Source organism: Zootoca vivipara, chromosome 4, assembly GCF_965207765.1.
Source record: "Zootoca vivipara chromosome 4, rZooViv2.hap1.1, whole genome shotgun sequence".
Taxonomy (NCBI): Eukaryota; Metazoa; Chordata; class Lepidosauria; order Squamata; family Lacertidae; genus Zootoca; species Zootoca vivipara.
The window spans coordinates 37,486,865-37,507,102 of record NC_142587.1 but is presented as its reverse complement, the minus strand read 5'-3'; the positions used below and the strand labels follow the sequence as shown (position 1 = coordinate 37,507,102).

The 20,238-nt window shown below is 43.3% G+C and overlaps 1 long non-coding RNA gene across 1 annotated transcript in view; it reads left to right on the top strand.

The window, feature by feature from the left end:
* The window catches only part of LOC118084646 (uncharacterized), a 251,499-nt gene that overhangs the window by 123,664 nt on the left and 107,597 nt on the right, over nucleotides 1-20,238 (top strand). The gene's annotated exons all lie outside the window — the stretch shown is intronic.

The window sequence follows — 20,238 nt, the reverse complement described above, 5'->3', positions numbered from 1 at the left end:
CACACTGAATAATTGTGTTTACATGCATAAACTGGTGAATGTGTATTGGGAATTAGACCTAACAGTTAGCAATTGCTGGCTATGACACCTATTTTATGAAGAATTTCTTTTTAAGTTGAATGTTCAGTGCATGGAAATAGATTAGCATTAAAATCTATAGCACACATTGACTTCTGTGTAAGGCACCACTCCAAAGAAGAGAGTCTCAAGAAAGGACACACCGCACATGCTATTTTAAGGCTCCTCAACCTCTGCATGCTCCATTAAGTAGCTGTGGGAGGAAACCAAAGCCTCAAGAATGACAGCTGAACTGCTGCGTACATACTAATGACATTTTAAAAAGGTATGTCCCCCCCCCCCAAAATCTCATCAGTAGCAAAAGTGGGGCAACAGAGGAACATTAAATAAGAGGGATGTTTGCTACACAACGGGGGCTGCCATGGGTAACTAAGCAGGGACAGTTGAAGAATATGTGTGTTGTGTGTTATCAGGAAAAGAATTTGAGGAATTATGTTTATCCAGCAAGCAACATGGCCACTGCGTTGCAGCGAGGAAGGTATTGGGCTTGGTTGCACAACAAGAAGATAAAAATCCTTGCTCAGCCAAAAAGCTCACTGGACAGGCCCCGGGGCAAAGTCACTTACCTTTCAGTCTAAAACAAAAACAAAAAACCTGAGAGAGTTGTTATGAGAAGTGAGGTAAGAATCCCAAGTATTTTCCAAAAGGCCCTGTCTGCAATCCAAGTCTGCAAATTACCTGGTGGTGGTGGTAGTAGTAGTAATAATAATAATAATTAATAATTGTACCCCACCCATTTGACTGGGTTTCTCTAGTCCTGCTCTAGTCAATGGAATGGAGTGGACAAGAATAGGACCTAAGGTGGCCAGGTGGAAAATACCTTTAACTGCTGTGTAAATGAGGAAATTTCCTCTTTCCCCCCTACCTTAAGGGGTAGCGTGTCAATCTTCTTTGTTTTGCACTACCAGGAAGCATGCTATGGAATCACACCATAGCCATTTACTTCCACAAGGCCCCGGGCTTTTTTTAGCCTTTGTTGCAAATGGGCCAGGTTTTATTATTCTGACTGCGTTGGAATCAGTCTATGAATAATGGTGCCTTTACACTAATATACATACACTGATCTTATCAGAGGCACTATCTGTCCTCAAGTACCCTAATGGCAGAACATGCCCCTGCTTTTAAAATCTTGTTTATATTCTCTGTCTTGGTAACTGGAGATCACAAAGGCATTGCTATTAGAACAATCCTGTTTATGTTTCTCCTTTGGATTTTCAGCAGTTGTTAAAAAGTGACACTTTCTTTCTTTTAATAAAAAAAATTATAGCAAGCAGCCTGACAAAAAAATTATTGGTGAAAACAAACCAACAGCATACTATGCTGAGAATGCAAACAGGCTGTCAGGCTGAAAGAGAGAACTATTCCTTAGCAGATACACAGAAGGTTCAGAAATAGAATCCATTGCGTGTTCAGACCTTTAAACCTTCCCCTTAAATGAATTCACACAAGACTCATTATTTTGGTTTGGTTTTTGGCAGAATTTAGGCCACAACTTTATTGATTACAGCAAGTGAGTGGTTGCATAGGCTCTGGTTTGACTAGCTCCCTGCAACGTTGCAGGTAGCGCTGACCCAGGGTTCCAGCATAGGTCAGCCAAGGGTGAACATCTGGAATGGCAGAAAGCCGGGGACATGCTATGTCCACCACCCAGATGTGCCCCTGTACTCAGAAACGGGTACAACCCCTCACAGAGTTGACCAAACCATTGAGTCCCTGAATTCCTTTAACGGAATACTCTTTACATAGGGATGGCGAGAGCATTCTCCCACCCCTATCACCTGAACCAGAGCCTATCCGCAACCTTACAAGTTGTGATGATTTGCTACGTGGCAGGCGAAACCCAAATGGCACTAGCCAGTTAGCCAAGTGGGGGAAATTCCCAACGACGTGCCCCTGTCCCAACGACGGCATAGCGAGGTCAAGCGCACAAGCCCTAAAAGTAGGGAGCGGCGGGTGGGTGTTCTGATGCGCGCACCAAAAGAGGAAGCTCTGGGTCATGTGCATGGGCATATATAGGTCCCTTGATCTGTTTAGCTTGCATCCCATTGGCCTGATTGAATCCAGCATCAAGGGACCTACCAACAGGGTGTTGTGGCTGTCCAATCCTTCCCACCCACAACCCAAGGGTTTGGTTGCCAGGTCTCACCGCAACACGTGCCCTCTTTAAGGGAGTTGATCACGTGTCCTCCCTTAACGAGGGCACGTGTTGCGGTGAGACCTGGCAACCAAACCCTTGGGTTGTGGGTGGGAAGGATTGGACAGCCACAACAAGTCAAACCTGAACAAGTGTTATTTGTGGCTCTTTCATTGCAAAATGCCACATTACAAATGGTCAGATTATGTACTATTATTATACCCTAGCAGTGCTTGAATGCTGCATAATCCAGTGTATACAGTGGTTTATAAGAGTAGGTTATAGTTTACCTTAAATGTGTTAACAGTTTGGAGAAAGAAAAAAAGACCCAAAGGTGACCTTTGCCTTTAAAAATCGAAATGCAGATTCGGTTGTTATTCAGTTGTAATTCAACTGAAGTTATCTCTTTGAAGTTACTTCCTCGAGCTTTACAACCTATGGCCATTGTGGTGTAAATGAAATCTGATGGATAGAATCTTGTTGGAAATTGAATGTGTATTTTAGCATACTGTGGAAAGAGATGAAGAGGCTTAGCTGCTTCCGCACTGGCCATTTACTATGGAATAGGCATGATTTGGTCACTCACTTTTTGCAGGGTATCTGCACACATCTGTGAACAAAACACACCCCTCTCATGTTTTCCTTGTTGAGTTTCCATTATTTTCTGAAGCACAGGCAACCTGTCTTTTTAAAAATCACTGGAATAGCTGTAGATGGCTATCCTGGCTAATAATGGCTTGTATGGCTTGCTGCATTTTTGCTTTCTGTGGCCTGCGTCTCTTCTCTAGGAATCAGCTCTATCACTTTAACCTTTTCCTTTCCAAATAGCATTGCCTTTAAATTTGCAGCAAAGGTTGCAATTATGATGGGGAAGGCAGTTGAGAGGAGAGGGATTGTAACCCTTCCCCAAACGAAAAGCACTTGAGGGGCTCCAGCCCTTGAGGTGCAGAGTGTTTGGAGTCTGAAAGCAGAATAACTATTCTGCTTCCAGCTTAAAGCAGAACAGCACTTGGGGGTTGCTAAGTTGTTCATCCCTGAAAGCACCTTTAGTGTTAATTAATACACTTAGAGAACCATTTATTTCTTGTTTCATAGAACTTCTAGTGTTACCTTTCTTCCCAAGGATGTTTTTCTGCAGCATTAATTAGCAGCTTAATATTCATTCCATTCCATTCCCTCTCTTTCTCTTTCTCTCCCATTGCATTCTATTCTATTCTGGCATGTTTTATTTGTGAAGCATTTATACAAAAAGCTCATGTTTGAATGCTGCTTTATTTTGGTAACCCTGTTTCTTCACTGCTTGAAGAATGAGAGGAAAGTGTGAGGGGAGGCAAGCTTGTAAAACTAAGACTCTGGGTGGCTTTGCAACTTTGGCCTCTAGATTCTGGATTCTATTTACCACACATACACACTCAGCAAGCTGGGGGCATGAGATGACTCTTACACATTCAAATTGCTCCGTATAACAATGCAGACAATGCTACAACCCCCTGTTTATGCCCTTCCTTGCACCACAGCTGCACAAAGCCCTTGTAAGGTAGACCAGTTGTGTCTTAGCTACCCTGTAGCAGCTGCCACCACTACTCTTTCCTGCCACAGCCACCCCCGACTGGAGGGAAATTTGGGGTGCTGAAGAAAATACTAGGGCCCCTGAGACAGTATACTCTGCATTTCACAACCACATCTCTCACTCAGAAAGTATTATTTATTTATTTATTTATTTATACCCCACCCATCTGGCTGGGTTTCCCCCACCACTCTGGGCGGCTTCCAGCAAATACCAAAATACATTAAAATATCACAGATTAAAAACTTCCCTAAACAGGACTGCCTTTAGGTGTTTTCTAAATGTCAGGTAGTTGTTTATCTCCTTGACCTCCGATGGGAGGCCGTTCCACAGGGCGGGCGCCACTACCGAAAAGGCCCTCTGCCTGGTTCCCTGCAACTTGGCTTCTCGCAGTGAGGGAACCGCCAGAAGGCCCCCGGCGCTGGATCTCAGTGTCTGGGCTAAACGATGGGGGTGGAGACGCTCCTTCAGGTATACAGGACCGAGGCCGTTTAGGGCTTTAAAGGTCAGCACCAACACTTTGAATTGTGCTCGAAAACGTACTGGGAGCCAATGTAGGTCTCTTAGGACCGGTGTTATGTGGTCTTGGCGGCCACTCCCAGTCACCAGTCTAGCTGCCGCATTCTGGATTAATTGCAGTTTCCGGGTCACCTTCAAAGGTAGCCCCACGTAGAGCGCATTGCAGTAGTCCAAGCGGGAGATAACTAGAGCATGCACCACTCTGGTGAGGCAGTCTGCAGGCAGGTAGGGTCTCAGCCTGCGTACCAGATGGAGCTGATAGACAGCTGCCCTGGACACAGAATTAACCTGTGGCTCCATGGACAGCTGTGAGTCCAAAATGACTCCCAGGCTGCGCAGCTGGTCTTTCAGGGGCACAGTGACCCCATTCAGGACCAGGGAGTCCCCCACACCCGCCTGCCCCCTGTCCCCCAAAAACAGTACTTCTGTCTTGTCAGGATTCAACCTCAATCTGTTAGCCGCCATCCATCCATGAGTAATGCTCACCCACAGTTGTCTCCCCCAGAGATCAGAGCAACCTGATGGTCTTTTACAACCCTACACTCTTTTAGGGTGTAAAGCAAAGCAAATGGGAGATTACTGGAATCGTGTATTTTTTTCAAACACACACTTCCAACCCCAACAGCCAAATATAAAAAGATTCCCTAAGAATGAAAAAGGGAAGGTAAAGGTAAAGGGACCCCTGACCATTAGGTCCAGTCGCGGACGACTCTGGGGTTGTGGTGCTCATCTCGCTTTCCTGGCCGAGGGAGCCAGCGTACAGCTTCCGGGTCATGTGGCCAGCATGACCTAAGCCGCTTCTGGTGAACTAGAGCAGCGCAGGGAAATGCCATTTACCTTCCTGCTGGAGCGGTACCCATTAATCTACTTGCACTTCGTGTTTTCGAACTGCTGGGTTGGCAGGAGCAGGGACCGAGCAACGGGAGCTCACCCCGTCGCGGGGATTGGAACCGCCGACCTTCTGATCGGCAAGCCCTAGGCTCAGTGGTTTAACCCACAGCGCCACCCGCATCCCAAAAAGGGAAGAGGAGAGGCCAAAGGGAGAAAGCAGGTTAAAAATATCTGGGGCTCTCTAAGTCAGATCTACCTATGTGGACCTAGCTCCTGACAAGCAGGCTGCTTGGTCTGCTCACAAGTGACAAGGCATAAGTGCAGAATTTCCCAATGGTCAAAGATGGACCCCAATGCTAGGGAGGGCCCAAACGGACCCTGATGTGACGGGAGAAAGGCTGTATTATTAAGGACTCCCCCCCCCCCCGCGCGCGCGCATGTTGGTTTGAGTGGCACCTGGCTCCTTTCAACCAATAAGAGCACATGTTGCATTTGGGAAGTAAAGGGAATTGATATCTGTCAGGGAGTGGTAAAGATTATAGACACCTCTTTGGGTTGGCATAGCATAGATCAGGGGTCCCCAGACTTACCTGGCTTTGGGCAAGAGGGCAGTGGAGTGCGTGCCCGTGCGCATGCACACACAGACTTACTGGTGCGGTGGCGTGCTTCCAGGTCGGAAAAAGCGCCGAAAATCATTTGTGCGCATGCGTATGGGCCTCCCCCGCCCTGGAAGTGCACCGGAAATGACCTCTTCTGGGTCGGGAGAGACCCATACGCATGCGCACAAATGATTTTTGGTGCTTTTTTCCAATTTGGAAGTGCGCTGCCGTGCTGCGCACCGTAAGAGCAGGCGGCGGCAGCGGGGGTCGCCGCGGGCCAGATTGGGAGGCCAATTGGGCCACATCTGGCCCGCGGGCCGTAGTCTGGGAACCCCTGGCATAGATGGTCGTTGCCGGAGTCAATCATCACTGGGGTTTCTGAAATTTTCCTGCCAGACAGCACCTTTCCTGAGTTTGTGTGTGGTGGGTGGGAGGGGGGTGCAGGGCAAGAGAAGAGAAACCATGAGTCTTCTTGTGCAAGTGGGTGGACATCACTGGATATTGCCTATGCATGTTTACTCAGAAGTAAAAATTCCACTGGTGCTTCCTCCTACTGAAAACATGTTTTCCCCTGAGATGTAACCCAGTCATTTGTGGAAGATCAGTTTTACGTGTGATGAAATTGTTTCATTGATTTTAGAGTTTGTGTGGATGGCTTTATTGTTTCAGAGTTTATTGAACTTGTAGCTTTTGTTTCTGTGTTTTACCATGTACGTTGTTTTGATGGGTTTATGCTGTGAGACGGTCTATAAATTTGTATAATAACGAAGAAGTAAATCCCATGGGGTTCAATGAGTGAATATTACACTATTAATCTGCTCCATGGGTGCTGCTGTAAATCTAAGCATGAATAGCTCCCACATTTACTTTGAAGGAGTTGTACAAAGTGGAAATGTACAAGAAGGAACTCCATCCTTCTCCAAACGAAGGCATATGATATCTCTGCTGTGTTTCTTTGGGAAACCTCAGGGTGACATGCCAGCAAACTCTTCTGCCAGGTGGTTCATAACACGAACAGCGTATTTATTACTGCAAGAGCGAGAAAATATAATTTGTCTTTTTATTTGGTTTTGTTTGTTTAGCAGTAAAAGACCTCGGGTGGGAGTTTGATTTGAAAAGCTGTTTTCCTTGCTCTTTGAAATCTTATTGGGTGATGTAAGATGACACTGGTAAGTGTGATTCCCTGCTGGGAAGCACAGGAAAGCCCCCAGTTTCAAGCACTTTGAATGAGCTTCTCTGTTGCATTCCTGACCCCATTCTAGGTCTACATAGCACAGAGATTGCACGGGCTTACTTAACATTGTATCAAGTCTGTGTTTTATTTTATTTTTCGTGTATTTTTGTATTTTATATATCTTTTTCATTCTCATAAAATGAATAAATATTATTTAAAAAAATAGAGAGAGGAACCACTGGAAATGAACACAAGCAAACAGGGGTGGGGTGGGGTTTAAACACACATTTAAATTCTAATACAATCTCTTTCTAATATATTCCATCGCTCAAAAGAAACTTCTCATGATGAACAGCTTCCCTCAGAAGTGTGGTGCAGGCTTTGTTTGTTTGTAATGCCTGCCTTAACTCATGAATTAAATAATTAAATCAACATAGAACCATAGAATTGTAGAGTTGGATGGGACCCTGAGAGTCATCTACTCCAACCCCCTGCATTGCAGGAATCTTTTGCCCAACGTGGGGCTTGAACCCACAACCCTTTAGTATTTACTTGTGCAAATCATTGTTTGAAGTTCAGATTTTTCCTACTGCAGTACACTATTTAAAGCATCCAGATGTTGAGAGGCTACAGTTGTGCTGTCTGGGGCTGGTGGGAGTTGAAGTTCAGCAACATCTGGAGGACCGCAGCTCAGTCACCACTATTCTTAAGCATTAAGCTTTCCATTCTTTAGTTTGCACTATTGTTCCTGACCAACATGCGGCTTTCCCATGGCAACTTTGTGATAGGAAGATTATAGGAACATAGAAAGGTGCCTTATACTGATTCAGACCATTGGTCCATCTAGCACACTGTTGTCTACAGTGACTGGCAGCCACTCTCTAGGACTTCAGATATGATGCTCTCCTAGCCTACCTGTAGATGCCACAGGTTGAACATGGGACCTTCTGAATGCAGAGCAGTTGCACTCTTAGTGAGCTATGTCCCTTTCCCAAGGGGCCTTTTGTTGCAACAGAAATGTATTGGCATGTCTCTAATGCCAAGGATCCCTGGGACACTTAGTAATGCTTCACCCGAAACAATTCACTGTTAAATAATAATACAATGCAAAGATGATGGTGTTTGCATCATGAAGATTCAGAAGTTGTTGTCCTCAAACAGCAATCCCTGCCCATGCTAACTGTTAGTAGAGACGTTTAAACAATATGGACGGATTCCAGAGAAAATAAATCCTGACAACATTTGACTGAGGGAAACAATGAAAACAGTGTATAATTTGAGGGAAAAGAAAAAGAGAAGTCCTGTCTTTTAGGGCAAGCATTGTGCAAAACAGGCTTGGATTCAACTGAACATCCAGGGGAAAGCTCCCTCAGCTATGCAGTCAATCAGAGAACATGCAGCCTCCCTGGTTGCTAAAGAACACTTCCGCTCTGTTCTTCTCGAGTTGATTCATTGACATATGAATTCACCCTTAAGTTACAAACTGAATGATCCCTGCTGTTGCACTTCCAGCATGAAACCAAAAACTGGGCAACACGTGACCAAATTCAAACAAACAGGATGTATTTACAACATATGTAATATCAAAAACAAGACTGGAAACTGAACATATCTAATATAATCCACATGAAAACAAATCCTATAGGTCTCTGAAAGTCCCTGTTGATATGAATGGAACCAATATGGCAGAAAGTCATTCAATAAGAAACAAGCTGAAAAGCTTTGTATTGCAAAGTTCCAAAGTAGCTAAAGTAGTCAGCGAACTTGTTGGACAGTGTTTCGTGAGAACTTCAGCGCAGAAACAGAAAATTGACATATTTCATAAACACATCCATCAATGGATAAATATATGCTTGTGGAACAGTGCTCATAGACTCATGTAGTCACTGTGCACTTCCAGCATGAACAACCATACATTGGTGATACATTATTGTTGACTCTTTTTGAGCTACTGTCTGTGTTTCATCTACCAGAGATGACAACCTCATCATTGTGCATATACAGTGGTGCCTCGCTTAACGAATGCCCTGCTTAACGAAATTTCCGCTTAACGAAAGGATTTTTCGAGCGGAGGTTGCCTCGCTAGACGAATTCGTTTTATGAAAAATTCATCTAGCAAATCGCGGTTTCCCATAGGAATGCATTGAAATTCAATTAATGCGTTCCTATGGGCAAAAAAAAAAATGCAAAAAAATTTCAATTCATTCCTATGGGATTCGCTAGACGAATTTTTCATTATAAGAAAAGACCCGTGGAACGAATTAAATTCGTCTAGCGAGGCACCACTGTATATTTGATGTTCCAGAAGAAAGGTCAGATGAGCCTTTGATATTGCCAGGGCTAAGCACAAAAGATAATGCACATGAAAATAAAATAATTCCATGATGGGAAGGGTGGGACAGGTACTGAAAGGTTTAGAATTCCCCAAAAGCTCAACATAACACCAATGATGGTGGAAAATGTGCAGGAAACATCTTTGTTAAATTGAAAGCATATGGAAACACCCATATATCAGGTGAATATATCAAAGCTTGTTTTTTCTCTCATCTGTTTTTTTCTAAGGCCCATACTTGATATAGCTAATATTTGTTTCGCAAATAGTGGGGGAGGTGGGAGCTTCTGTTTAACCCTTTGCCCCTCAACCCTGATGGGAATTGCCTCCTTGCTCCTGCTATTCACAACTGGAGAACTTCAATGGGAGCTATCATTCTACTGCAAATAGCAGAAGTGTGGGGTGGGGGAGTTTATGACTCTTGCACCCACCCACACAGACATCAAATCTAGTTTGGTCCTTAGTTCATATCTGCACAAGCCAGCAAACTCCTTTTCACTGGATGGCTCTTTCACTCTCCTTGGAGGCAGATTTTGAGCTGTTAACCATCTTAAATGGAAGGGAACACGGAAAAGCCCCTCCATCATTATCAAATAAAGGCATATCATTTCTGCAATTGTTCCTTTAGAAAACTTAACAATGGTTTAACAACAAACAGATCTGCAACTGCACTAATGTTTCGCGCAGCTGCCATAGGACTTAAACAATGGGTTTGTTACTGAAAGCACCATAAATCATATTTTGCCTTGCTCACTGCTTTGGGGCTAATTAGAAAGCCATTTAAATGGAAAATAAAGTATGCTGGAAAGAGAAATTGAATTTCTGTGCTACATAATGATTTGACAATAGAACTGCAAATGTTGATCAGAGAAAGGAATGTGCATTCTTGGTTTTTTAAGGCTTCCTTTGTAAAATGCTCCCAGACAGGAACTAACCATATTTTCATTCTGAAGTATCTGTTGCTGCTTGCTCAAATTGTTTTCCCCATTTGTTTGCAAGTGCACAACACTGTATCATCTTTACATATAAGTGAAGGACTGCCATATTTAAATAAACCTCACCAGAAATCACACACTTCAAGGGTGTAAAGATTTATTACTCAAAACTCTGGAGTTTGCTCAGATGCACAAAATAATTGTTCTAATTCACAGCAGGGCTAATGTGAGTCCACCCCACACACAATGGTCAGAGGTAGGCAGACCTACGTAGTATCTGTGTAAAGTATAGATAATGGTCTCAGTAACACATCTGTTTGCTTGGTGTGCTGTTCCTTCCACTATCCAGCTAAGCTAAAGTGCTTTTATTTAAACTAATTTAGTCCTACTCAAGCCAACAGGACATAATTTGCTTAATCATAAATCTCAGCTGAACTGAATTATGGATCAGATTTGTAGTGTATCAGAAGACAATGCCTTTGGGGGAAAGCAATCAGAAGTTGGAACCTAATTAGCTTTTTGTGTCAGAAACATTCCAGAAAAAGATATGGCTGTGCTTCAAGATTCCTAACCTGGACTCACATTCTACATTTCACGTTATTTTGACTAAAATGGGTTTTCAAAACAATTTAAAAACTAGAAAGTGAATTCTTGATTAACAGTATTATTGCAAGGAAAAATTATATCTGGGTTTGTTATGGGCTACTCTCAGCTACACCAGTATTTGAATTAGGAGTTTTGCCTTTGGCAAGCTGTCGCAGGAGCCTTGCCACTCTCCAATTCCGGCTGCAGACTTTGATCATTAGGGAGGGCTCGGTCACAATAACCCTGCTGTCTTGCATACTTACATATCCCAGTCAGATTACTAACCCATGACAAATCCTGTGAGGTATAAAAACTTCCAGGGCAGCCCCTTTACCTGAGCAGTAGGTTAGATAGCTGTGTTGCATTTTCCTGTGGTCTCACTGTCCACTTTTCATCATTATTACTCCTCTTCTTCTTGCTTCTTCTTGTTACCTGAGGACATCCGCTTGCTCTTGAAATTGTTTCTTGCCTGTTCCAGTAGGATGCTAGCAATTGTTCTTAGCTTGCCCAGACATCATATCTGTTCTTCATCACTGGCACCAACATTTTGGCTCCTGAAGCTTGGTCTCTGTTTCTGACCCTGCAACCAAACTCATCTGAAATCATGTGTGAGATCTATTTCACTAAGTATGTGATGTAAATTACATTTGCATAATCATGCAACTGTAATGGGCTTCTCTTCGCCAGTTACTTTGGATGGACAATTGCTTTTCCTACCATGGAGTGAGTTTTAGAAGTCACCTCTAGATCCCTGAACCTGCACACCAGTCTCCAGAAAAAGGAGTGCTGTTGGTAACTTTTTATCCTCGGTTTTCTTTGCGGTTCTTTTGCATCCAAGTGTTAGTGGAATGTTATGCATGTTTCATTATCAATTATGACCTAAGAAATCATTATTAGGTGTTTCTTTCAAACTGATCATGCTCTGGGATATTTAATTTTCCATTAAAACAAAGATAGCACTCCACACTTTTCGTCATGGTGCCTGGAAGAAACAGCATGCTATCAGATGCAAATATCTGATTAATAAAGCCAGTCCAACCAGTCTAACTTTGAGACCTGAGGAAGTTGTTTGGCATGAATTTTTAGTTATGATACATTTTCCGATGACCTAACAATCAAATATGTACTCATGACGATTCCTACCAGTTCTCTGGTCTACAGGCAGCACCACTGTTTCCTGAAACCCACTTAGGCTACAATCATATATTCATTTATGGTACTTGGAATATGCACCACTGAACCTGATATTTGGACATTAGGATCATCACCAAAGTAGCCTCAGGCAATAAGTGGGCTCATTTGGGCTTTGGTTTGGCTGTCCAAGAACAAAAAGGGAAGATACACAAGTGGCTTGTGGCTTGGTCTGATGCCACTCAAAGTGATGCGGATATGCCTTCTGTATTTACAGTCAAAAACCTCGGCACTCATTTCTTAGAACTTCTATTGCTATTCCTAGCACAAAGATTGCATAATATGATAATATAGAGGGTTTTGATTTTGACTCTTCAATGAAGCAGACAAAAGTAATTTAATGGAACAGTTATGTTTTACATCCCTATAACTCAGAATAAATTTATCATCTTTTTTTGGTAGTCAAGTCTATAATTATCTCTTCCCTCGTCTAGATGTCATACGGATGTCATGTGAAACATAGGCAATGTTTTATTGAAGGTGACTTATACTCTGCCATGCATTTGGGCTCCTTACATATGTCCCTGTCACCACAAATTTGTAATTGCTTAGAGACCCCCTCCATGATTTGTAATGGTAGGGTTAATCTAATTCTTTCTTATCTGAGAAAATGCATAGATTAAAAAATAATGTCGTCCCCCATTTTTACTATAACTGAATTATGTCCTCTGGATGAGAACAGGGTCACCACGAAATTCTCTTGGTTCTGTACAATACAATACTTCATTGACATCTTGAATTTGTGCCAGCGTCTTTGCATCAGCATTATAATGCACCTGGGTACTCCCTATGCTGGGATGATACTCTAGGAAGCCAAAATGGTTGGGGTTTGGGACATGGCAGGACCTGGGCAGGGCATAGTTAAACTCCTAGGCTTGCTCATCCCCCTCATCAGAAAAATATTGGGTGGTACTCAACTAAATTTTACTCAAGAGTACACCCATTGAAATTAATGAACAACATCAAACAGTAGAATAGGAAGAAGCTGTTAGAATGGTTGGAGGATTTCTGCTCCCACTGGATAAATTTTCTCCTTGCCCCAGCTTTTCTGCCCACAGACAGGGTGGAGAATTTCAAGTTGCCATTTGCACACACAGCTCTAATGTAAGCAGTTAGTCAAGGGAAGAGTTACAAGGACTTGGTGAGTTTTCCTTGTCTCTATGTTGTACACAAGGAGGATTCTGCTTACACCAGTGTATGACTTTGAAATAACTGGAGGATTTGGTGCAAGAGCTCCTTTTTCCATGACACAATGGTGAAATCGTGGGAAGTTCAAGTGTTCATTTACTCCAAAGTCTGGCTTCCAATTTTGTCACTGCCCCATTGGGATCAGTGCTGGAAGATGCAGGATTCATTTTTAATTCATTGGATGAAATACACAGCATCCTTCTCTTTCTTCATCTCCTCTGATCCACAGTTTGAATTTACCACCATGCCTACATAATATATCTCAGAGCTGAGCTTATGGAAATTCCCTCCCATTACCAACAATGGTCATGATGTTGAAAAACACCGTTCCATGTGATTTAATATTTGTTACTCCTTGCGTTACGAAGTACCTTGGAAAACTCAGCCCTCGTGCAGAAAAAGCCCCCAGACCTGGTTTGCTGGATCATTCATTAAAAGGAGTGGGCACACATTAGTGTCTCTTTCACTTTACCCATGTACAATATTATGCCGTTTCTAATTAAATGTTAGACAGAAAATGCAAAGATAAATGGATGCCTGTTGACCTCCAGCTAATGAAATCCTAGAATAACGTCTGGTTCTCATGAATGTTTATGCTATGTTATCCTCAACCATAAAAAGCCAGAGCAGAAACATGGTGTTGCATTACATTTATATTACATGTAATATTCGTGTTCTTTTATGCAAAATCTCGTTAGGTTTGCTACAGCTTTGACAGTGCCCATTTGCACCAGCAAGCAACTAAGCTGCCCTTTCTGCAGTGTGTCTGTATTGTCCACTGGGTCACACTAGTTGGGAGGACCTTATGAAGTGGTTGCTATGTCTGGCGCCAGGTAGTGGGGGGGGGGGCAAAGAGTCCTAGATAAGAGAGAATGTAATTGTGACATCCAGGATCATGTAGCCTGCACAGTGCAAATCAGAGCCTTCCCACAGAATGGTTCCTCATTCCGAGGTGCTGTGGAGGTGGCAGGGAGGGCGAGCCTAAGATGTAAATGCCACTGCAGGTATCCAGACAAAATAACAAAATCTGTCATGAGCCTTGTGGTCTGTTGGGATTGGGCATGGGTTGGCAGGCTCAGACTGATGAGGAGGAAGCAGAAGGGGGTGGGGGGATTGTGGGAATTGATGGTGAAGATGTAGGCTTTCCTCCTCCTTTTGACTGGGGTCAAAGTGGAGGCATTGACCACTCACTGGAGATGGTTGAACTGGAAGCATAAGAGGCTGAACAGGAGCCAGAAAGGAAGGTTGCAGCCTTGTCACCAAGGACCAGGCACCACCTCTGTAGACAGGAACAGACTCATTCTTCCAGCTGGAGTGTATGTTTACAAACTCTGTATGCTCGCAAGGCAAGAGATTCTTGCAAGCAAGCTCACTGCACCGTGTCTTTAAAAGCTTGGTAGGATTGGCATGGAAACCTGCTGGGACATGTTTGTTGCTTCCACTCAGGTCTGAATTTTTTGCTTGGCTTCTGAACTCTTGACTCTTGATTCCTGCTGCTGAGCCTTTACTTGCAATTATAAGCCCTCTGTTCATTATCAACTCTCTCCACTGCTTCCCCCCCCCCTCCAACATCCAGTGAAAAATCTGGAATGCATAGCAATTTCAAAAGGGAAAGGGGGTGAAGGTGGGTAAATATACTTTCATGACCCTGAAAAAGCAAGCTGCTTCCTGGGAAAGAGTATCATGCAGTAGGTTGCTTAACTTAGCTTTACTGGGGAAGGAATCGCAAAAGCTCTTAAAACACAGGAGAAAATGAACCTCTCTGCACAGATGAAAGGTAAATTATGGACGTGTTTTGTTGAGTGGTTTTGTTGTTGTTTTAACATACCTTGTGTGTGCAACATGTAGGCACAAATCCATAGTCATTGACACTGACATCAACTGACATTAAACTTCAGTTACTTCCTACTACAAGAGTTCCTTCAGCAACTCTTGAATTTACTTTACATGAATTGTCAACAATAGATAACCCTTGTTCAGCTTTAAAGTAGCATTAAATGTTTTCTTTAAAAAATAATAATGGGAGACTAATAAGAATCCCCAGAACATTTGAAGTAATTTAATATGTATTTTGGTGACTGGCGAAAAAAGAAAATTTTAGGGTCCTTTCAGAATGTGTATATTGGACACTGTACATGTTACTTTAACTACACAGCTTTGAAGATGGTCTGGAGTTGTGAACCTATCACCCCCTGTAGAATCTGGCTCAAAATGATATATTAGACTCTGGCTGCAAATGATTTTTTTTTTAAACAAACAAACATTAGATCTGAATTCTAGAAGGGGATCTAACTGCTCCCTCCTTAAGGGCAGTAAGGACCACAGTGTCTCCCAAGAAGGCAGTAACTACCATGGTTCATAGTGAAAGTACAGCCCTGGTTAATTTCAGTAATCAGGAAGAGCAAATACCTACAGAGAAAGTGATAAAGATAAAGGTAAAGGGACCCCTGACCATTAGGTCCAGTCGTGACCGACTCTGGGGTTGCGCGCTCATCTCGCATTATTGGCCGAGGGAGCCGGCGTATAGCTTCCAGGTCATGTGGCCAGCATGACAAAGGCGCTTCTGGCAAACCAGAGCAGCACATGGAAACGCCGTTTACCTTCCCGCTGTAGCGGTTCCTATTTATCTACTTGCATTTTGACATGCTTTCGAACTGCTAGGTTGGCAGGAGCTGGGACCAAGCAACGGGAGCTCACCCCGTCACAAGGATTCGAACCGCCGACCTTCTGATCAGCAAGCCCTAGGCTCAGTGGTTTAACCACAGCGCCACCTGGGTCCCTTAAAGGTAAAGGTAAAGGGACCCCTGACCATTAGGTCCAGTCGTGACCGACTTTGGGGTTGCGCGCTCATCTCACATTATTGGCCTCCATAAAAACTGATTAGATGGCCACACCCATATCTTGACTGCAATTATGATGAAGTCAGTGTGGATATGAGCTATTTTATTCATGGAATGCATCACAAATTGGTCACAGTGAGTTTCCACCAATCGCCACCGTGGGCAGCTAGCATTGTGCAGATGAAATTGGCAGAATGCATTTTCACTGTCACAACTGCCATAGTGTACTCCCTAAAATTAGCTGTGCCCTGTATTCAATTGTATTCACTATGAAGTTCTTGTCATTTGTATTCTAGTTGTCGAATGAATCTTCTGAAACGTTTTAAAAAAACAATAATGTGCATTTCCGTGCTCATTTGAGCCTGAAAAGCCTTGAAAATGTTGTATGTATGATGGGCAAAAGGGAAATTTGGCATACCTGTGTGGCTATGCATATTGCATGTACATTTTCACATATTAAGACTTATTTGCACTTATTGTGCTGATAGGGCAATTATGTGTACAGTATAATATTTGGCAGAGTCAGGTGGCTGAAAACTCTTGAACATACAGTAAACCAAATGTCACAGAAAGCAACTGCAGCGTGCACACAGTATTCAACAGCAACAGGCTGGCTTTCCAAAGTTTTGGGAGTGAAAAGCATCTAAGTCTGGGTGGACTTCTGATCCAATCCAATTTATTATAATTAAAATTTGTATACCATCCTCCATCCGTAGATCTTAGGGCGGTTCACAACCTGTAATTTTAGCCATTTGAAAACTTGGTTGTTTTGCTAATTGTTTATTTTAGCGATAACAAAAATCTGTGCCTAAATAATTCAGAGGAAGAGGAGGGCAATTTTCAAGCCCAGAACTGAATGCTTCCTGATCTTCTACACTTATGAGAAATTCATAAAGTGTTACGTTGTCCTAATTTCATGGGTCTGGTTAAGTAGGCTGTTGTCTGTGGTAGTTGATGTCACAATGATTCATGCAGCTGGATGCTAACTACGGAGAAACATAACTGCTGTTGTGGTATATTATGTCCAAAGGTAATAAATTAATATTTTAAATTTGGCCCCTTGGAAAGGCAGGTTGCCACTTGAAAACTTAGATGCGTGAAATTTGGAACATCAATATATCAAAATGCATGCAATTCAAAGAGAGGTGATGCTAAAATGAACCTTAGGCTGCATACACACTGACCTGTTTGTAGTCCCAAACTGTAGTTTTTCTCAGCTTGGATCCATTCATGCTTGTCTCAACATGCTGCTTTCAATATACAGTAGCTTGATTCTAGACCCTACCACACATACAAGGGGTGTGTGTGCTTACTTTATATACATTTGAAAACCACCCCCCTTATTAGATTATCCGTGCCTTTTCTCCCCCCCTTCTTTAAATTTTATTTAGTTTTTCAGATTTTAGAAATTTACAAACAATTATCCAGAAACCAACATAAAAAGAGAATTCCAAAGAATCTTCTGAACTTCCCTCCTCCCCTTTGTGGGTCCTTATATTTCCTCCTACATCTTTTTTTAAAATTCCAAATCTTTTAAATCTCCATTATACCCAAAATTCAAGATTGAACTACAAGTGTTATTCCAATCCTGCTAATGACTTTAATAGTTTAAAGTGGTTTTTAAGGTAAATTATATTTTTCCCCATTCCTTTTCCACCCTACACATGCCCTAGTCCTAGGTGAATGAGTAAAGAAATGAATGAGAAGTTGATATATGCCCACCCACAACATCATTGTGCAGGTGTAGACACACACACACATACACACACACACACACACACACACACACACACACACCATTGCCCAAACTGTCGACATCTGTTTTCAAATAGATACCCTATGGGTTAATGCAATATCTATCAGCAATGAGCTTTATTTTGGAAATGAAACCAATTTCTCAAGAAGCGCTTTTCAGGGGCAAAACATATGCAATAGATTTAGACTGTGTGTGGACCACATAGAAAAATCAAGTATTCATTCTGGAGTGAAAGGTTGTGTGTATGCTGTTCTCGACTCCTTGGCACCTGAGCTTCTTTCTCCTTACCTCCTCCCTTTGACAAAAAGATATCTTATCTTATCTTATAAACCAGGGAGGGGGACGCTCAGGTTCAAGTGATGAAAGCAGCCCTCCTGGTCCTTCTGTCTGGCCCTTGGGACTATTCCAAGGCTATGCCTCCTCCCAGGCCACAACCCCTCTTCCCAGGCCACACCCCTATTGGTCCTTCTCAGCACATTTATAAGCTGCTTTTGCCTGGCTGGGCTGTGTTCTTGAACTGTGATCATGCTTCTTGCTGTATGTCAGAACCTCTTGCTTTTGCATGGATGAAATGTAGCCTATTGTACAAAGGTATGAGTCACATCTGTTTCTCTAAACCCGGGTTTTGCCTCTTGCCCCACTCACCACTGTCATCTGGCCTCTGGAAGTTCACCTGGGCAAGAAAGTGGCTAGGAAAGTTTTCCTGCTCTTTAAACTCTCCTTCCTGGGCAGAACGCCTGGACTCTGTTGCTCTCAGTCAGGCTATCTGCCCAACATGGAGCTGGATTAACAGCAACCACAGACTACTTTCACTTCAGCAAAGCAAATCAGCTAGAAAGGAAAAACAAATGACATTACGCAGGGTCCTGGCTGGGTGCGACTTCCTCCCCTCTTCTTCAAATACAGCTCAGAGCGCTGCTCCAAGCAGATTGTAGTTGAGAGTCTGTGTCTTGCTAGGCCACTGTGCAGTCTAGTGACACATGGCCAGTGGCGGAGGAACCCTCTCTGTCACCCGGGGCAGGACGCCGAGGGGTGGGGTGAACCGCCCGGTGATGCATGCACGACATCCGTACAGAGTGCGCATGTGCAGCATCCTGTACGGAGTGTGCATGCGCGGCAGCCTCTACAATCACTGTGCGAGAGGCAGCCCATATGGCAGCGCCCATACTGACCACGCGCCCTCAGCCAGTCTACAGCTGGGGGAGGCAGGGGCCATCTTGTAACCCCTCCAGAGTGGCACCCGGGGAGACCCACCCCCTCCGCCCCCCACTTCATAGGCCCCTGCACATGGCATAACCTTCTTTCATCCATTCATGCCTGGCCAAGCTCTGCTTGAACCAAAAAGCAGAATGTCTGGTGTGCTCCTTCTCTCCACCCACCCACCTACCCACCCATGTATCCAGTGCATGTTCTGATGGTTGACAGTGATTCAACAAGCATTTCTTCTTCTTCACTCACTGCATCATCAGTTTCCAAAAGTGCCCTGAAGTATCAGGGAGCAGCTTTTCAACAGCCGTTTGGGCTGCTTTAAAAGATACTGTGGTGCTTTCAGTGAAATCTTTCTGCATGTTTTCTTTTTAATCCTGCCCAAGTTATGTATTCACAGAGCTGAGAGATACAACAACAACAACAACAACAACACTTCTTGAAATATGACTGTATCTGGAGGGTTTAGTCTGGGATGCATCTGGAGGGGTTAGTCTTGGTTGTACTAAAAGTAGACCCAATGACATTAATAGAGACGGCCAATTTAGGTCTATTAATTTTAAAATAAAACTTGGTGGGATAGAACCTTCTGTGTTTCTCTGCTCATATCCAAAGTAGATCAATGTTATTTTACTCAGGGAAGCAAATGAGAGGGAGCAGGAGCCATTTGGCAGGTAGGGCAGAGGTTAACAAGAACAAAGCCCACCAGCCTCTATAATCTGAGTGCATCCTTCATCTACTGTAATTTGAAGATGCTAAGGCTGTTCATTTTTTCCATAAAAAACAGAAGCTTGGGTTTCATTATAACCCTGCTTTTAAAATAAGACCTGCTGTTCTAGATTCCCAGTTTTCCAAAGTAATCAAGATTATTGCCATGGCAACAGCTGGTGGCAAGAGTAGTGTGAGCAGACACACTTCCTTATACTCTCCTGGGAGCTAAGCTAATATGAATGTGCGCCTTTCAAGTATAAATGTTTGTACATGCAAAAATGTGGGTCATGTTTCATCCCCCTCCACCTTTGTCACTGGCTTGAGCTAGAGAGAGTTGACCAAGCTAGGAGGTTGGGGGCGGGGGAGGGGGGGAGGGAGAGGAAAGGTGATGTGGAGAATTATGGTTGACTAAATTAGGACAATGCATGTGTAAATCAGGGCAAAGCCCAGGAGACAGCAGACAGGTCAACTGTTCCACTGGGACAAACAAGGCAGTCTTGTTTTAAAGTAGGTGCATTGTTGTAAAGAAATACACCCCTCTCCTTTTGCGGGGTGGGAAAAGCCCTTCAAAATGATATGCAAGCTATATATG